Raw genomic sequence first — 5,013 nt, 5'->3', positions numbered from 1 at the left:
TCCAGGCTGAGCGAAAGCCATCATTGGTGAGTGGGGATCTTGAAACTATGGAATGAGCTTCGCCACTTGTTTTTGAATTTAAGTGGAATAATTTTTCAACGGGCGTTAGACTCGGATTGTCTATGTATATTGCCGTGAAAAGGTCCCGGAAAGTCGGCCAGCGAAGATAGTCGCCAGAGAAAACCTCTGTGTCGATAGGAGGGAGCCGACAGCCATAAGACGTGGAATTTCGGGACGGAGTTACTGGAGCTTGAGGTATTTGGGAGGAGCCTTTTTGGATTTGTTCCATCAGCTGCGCGGCAAATATTTCGTAAGTGGAGTACGTTTGGTAATACGTGGACTTTAGTATGGATTTTGTGTCTGCTGCGCTCTCGCCTGCAGATATAATGCTGTCGGAGCATATGTCGTATGCTGCCTTTACCGTTTGCCACAAGGAATTGAGGTGATCGCGACGGATGTTACAGGCGGATAACGTTGGTGTAGGACCACCTGGAGCGTTCACAGTGGCCTCAAAGTGGATCAGACAGTCAGCTGTGGCCATAAATCGGGTTAAAGCGGATTTTACTGATGTTGCCATGACGTTAAATAATTTAGAATTTTAATTCAGATGCAAGGAAACGGATTGGAATCAAATTGGAATTTAGGAACCAATTAAGATTGTAAATATATACGGTCACACTGTCGGATAGGCAATAAATATTTATTATATCGGATGGTCGGACTTATGTAAGGAATTACGGACTTTAATATTGTTTGTTTGAAAGGAACACTTTTTGTGAGCTCTTGACCCACTGTGCACTTTCGATATACGTATGTATGCACACTGTACATATGTACATATGTGGGGTGCGAATAGCGGAATAACGTTGCGGGAATTGGAAAGACTTCGCTTATGTTTGTATGTCGGTGCGTTTGTTTGTCACCTGCACAACTAAATTGCAAACGATTTGCTGGAGTAAATTTGTGGATATTGTCACTTTGTTTTTAATTTTAGAAATAGTTTAGCCGTATTTGTAGGTCGAGAAAAGTAGTTGGAGTGGACTGTATTAGAAAAAAGTAGTTCGAGTGGACTGTATTAGATTGTTTTTGTAAATATACACATGCAGCTGGAACACAGTAAAAAACAAGGAAGAACGCTATAGTCGAGTACCTCGACTATCAGATACCCGTTACTCAGCTAAAGGGACCAAAGGAAAATGGAGATATGCAAGCAGCAAATGCGCCACCTACCGGCGGTAGACAGATTTAAGCGTTGTGGGCATTAGAGTGGGCGTGGCAAAGTTTTTTTTTAAATCAATCGATAGGTATTGACGAGACCAATACATTTCAGTTTAAATTTTTTATCTACCATGAAAATTGTGGGCGCCACAGACTTGGGCGGTTTGTGGGCGTTGGAGTGGGCGTGGCATATTCGCGTAATAAACTTGCGCTGCGCTCAAGCCTACGGAATCTAAATCTTAAAACTCGTTTCTCTATCTTTGATATTTTCCGAGATATCCGCGTTCATATTTACGATTTTTTGAAGTTTGTGGGCGGTTTGTGGGCGTTAAAGTGGGCGTGGCAAACTTTTTTTTAGGTCAGTCGGTAGGTATTGATGAGAACAATACATTTCAGTTAAAATTTTTGTTCTAGGATCAAAACTGTAGGAGCCACAGTTTTGGGCGGTTTGTGGGCGTTAGAGTGGGCGTGGCACTCTTTTGAAACAAACTTGCGCTGCGCAGGAATCTCAGCAATCTGCATGCCTAATCCCAGTATTGTAGCTCTTATAGTTTCCAAGATCTCAGCGTTCATACGGACAGACGGACAGACGGACAGACGGACAGACGGACAGACGGACAGACGGACAGACGGACAGACGGACAGACGGACAGACGGACAGACGGACAGACGGACATGGCTAGATCGACTCGGCTAGTGATCCTGATCAAGAATATATATACTTTATGGGGTCGGAAACGCTTCCTTCTGCCTGTTACATACTTTCCGACGAATCTAGTATACCCTTTTACTCTACGAGTAACGGGTATAATAAAGAGTGCAAATCTTAAGGGCAATCTTTATGATCGGGAATTTTTTACTGTGGCTGAGTTATATTTTACACACAATTGGAATTGAAAATATATTTGAGAAATATTTTTGTTGAATAGTAGCACTGAAATATCTTCTGGAATTGTTTCAAGTGTACAATTGTGGGCAAAGGAAACTGGAATATTGTCGGGCACAAGTAACGGAATCGAAATACATATATTAAATGCCGTTGCGTCGGATTAATCACCTTTGGATTTAGACATTATATCATACAGAAAGTTAGTCGAAATAGGGTTCGAAAAACTGGCGTATGACCGGCAATTATAGTAAGTGGAACTTATCTGGAGCGGTTCAAGCCTGCTGGGACAAAATCAAAGAAAACTCCAGGAGAGGAAAATCCAAAGATTTTGAAATCCGGCTCGAAGGACCAAAATGTTGGGGCGGTGCGGCTTGATCGATGGAAATAGTTGAAGCCCCAAGACTGAATGGTACCCAAAAAACACGGGAGTACTTTTGGGGTTTTTACGCGACGAGCGTACATGAACTCCTTAAGCCTAACTTAACTTAAGCGCTCCAGAGCGAAGCGGAGACTTAGGGGAGAGATGGAGAGGGAGAGCGGACGGCAGTGCGAGCGCGCGAGATGTAGACATCTGGATAAAACTGCAGCTCGACACTGCCTCCTAAAATTAAACGCCCTTTTGACGTGAACAATTAGTTTACCCTCTATATCAGCAATATATTGGCTGTATAAGAATTTATTGAGGAACTCAAACTCACGCTTATGTTGTTTGTACCGATCAAAGTCAGCAGCTTCACCGCTTTCTATGTAGCGCTTATAGAATTTATTTCGGAGGTTTTTGTATTTTTTTAGTCTTTGTGTGTACCATGGTCTATAAGAACTTTGAACTCTAGTTTTAGCGTATCTGCCTATAATAGTAGAGAGAAAAGATATAAAAACTTCATAGGTTGTATTCACATCCGCATGCGAGAGGACTTCCGCCCACCTGATATTAGAAATATCACTACGGATAGAATCTAAACTGCTAGAATTAATATAGGTAAGAGGCAAGCGAGAATTATTTGGTGAGAAAATATAACAAGTAATTAAGATTAATAGGGGCTTGTGATGAGCATCACACGCGGCTAGAGGATTATCGCTGCAGCACAGAGTAAGGCATAAATCAGGGTGTACAAAAATTAGATCTAGAAGCTTATTTAAGTTATTAAAAACATGGTTAATCTGGACTAATCCCATACTAAGAAGCTCATCGATGACTAAGATTTCGTGGGGAAGATGCAGATTACTGGGAACCATTGCTGAAGACTCAAGATCATGAGCCCACACGAGCGAAGATAGGTTGAAGTCGCCCAAAACACATATATATTGGCCATCTTCCAGCTCCTGGTATAGGCGGGCAATGTTGTCCACATGCGCTTTATATAAATCAAAACTGCTGCTTGGGGGTATGTATGATACTGTCAGGAAAATTGTTTCCGTAGGACCAGCGAGAGATACACAGAGTTGGTCGAGCAGAGAATCCTCGTTCTGGAGACGAATAGCATTGCAACGCAGCTCACGCCTCACAGCAATTAAAACTCCGCCACCTCTGGAGCATCGTGTTTTAACGGAATCTCGATCCTTACGGAACACATGATAAAGATTTGTATCAAAGAATTCATTATCGAAGAAATCCATGTTGAGCCAGGTTTCAACAAAAATGATGACGTCATGATCACCATGAGACGTTGCCTGGAAAAGGGATTGAGCTTTCGTACGCATACCACCGATATTTTGAAAATAAATATTGAAATTTGTATTGTTAGCGCATATCCGGTCATCCATGGTCATGCTATCAATAACTGGTCCAGCATCATGGTCCGAATCCGTAAGAGGCCTCGCTGGGATTTTATCATAATTAATAAAATTATTTGTAAGAACCTTCAGTAAAGTTGTGGTACGGATACGAGTAGGCTGGTGATCGGCGCTCCAAATATTAGGTGGGCAGTCAATATTAGCATTCAAGATATAACTGCACGCAGGTGAATCCACTCCTGGTAATAATGAGCGAGAACGTACTACAGCAGCCGCAGTCCATTGTTGTTGTTGATGGCGAAAGCATCTCCAGAGAGCACCTTCAGAGAGAGCACTCTGAGAGGCTCGCCATCCAGCCAAATGTGTCGATAAAAGTTGTTGTAGAAAGTCGAACGTCAGAAAGGTAGAGACGGAGAGCGCATAACTATTAGGCGATGAAGAGTAAGAATCCAGCCGACTTTCTAGGTACTTCCGGAGAGAGACGCAAGATGATGAGAGCCCAACTCCGAGGAGCGCGCCGATATTAGAGCCAGGCGGACGGCGAAAGTCGCGCACAGCGGACAACAAAAGCTCCAGCTGATGTTGTTGATGGTGCAACGGGAGAGAGGCGCAAGATGATGAGAGCGCAACTCCGAGGAGCGCACCGATACTAGAACCAGGTGGACTGCGAACGCCTCGCAAAGCAAACAACAAAAGCTCCGGCTGATGTTGTTGATGAAGCATCAGGAGAGCAACGGAAAATGATGTGAGCGCAACTCCGAGGAGCGCGCCGTTATTAAAGCCAGGCGGACGGCGAATGTCGCACAAAGTGGACAACAAAAGCTCCGGCTGATGTTGTCGATGGTGCGTTAGGAGAGATTCAGAAGATGAAGAGAGCGCAGTGAGAAAGGCAAGCAGCTGCCGATGTTGTTGCGAAAACGACTCCGACAAATGAGGAAAGGCTTGCAGACGATGTCCCGCAAAAGTATCGACGCCAGTGGCGTCGAACACTAGGGGTTTTTTGATGGCTGACTTGATGATGAAGTTTGTCCAGGCTCCGGCAAATTAGATAAAATTCCATCCCCTACCACAATGGCCCGTTCTCTATGAATAAATCTTTTGACCTTAACTGAGTTCGGCCAGAAATCGTTTTTGAAGACTATATCGTAAAGCTGATCGGGGATACCAAGCTT

Source organism: Drosophila subpulchrella, unplaced genomic scaffold (assembly GCF_014743375.2).
Source record: "Drosophila subpulchrella strain 33 F10 #4 breed RU33 unplaced genomic scaffold, RU_Dsub_v1.1 Primary Assembly Seq75, whole genome shotgun sequence".
Classification (NCBI taxonomy): Eukaryota; Metazoa; Arthropoda; class Insecta; order Diptera; family Drosophilidae; genus Drosophila; species Drosophila subpulchrella.
This window is presented reverse-complemented; position numbering follows the sequence as displayed.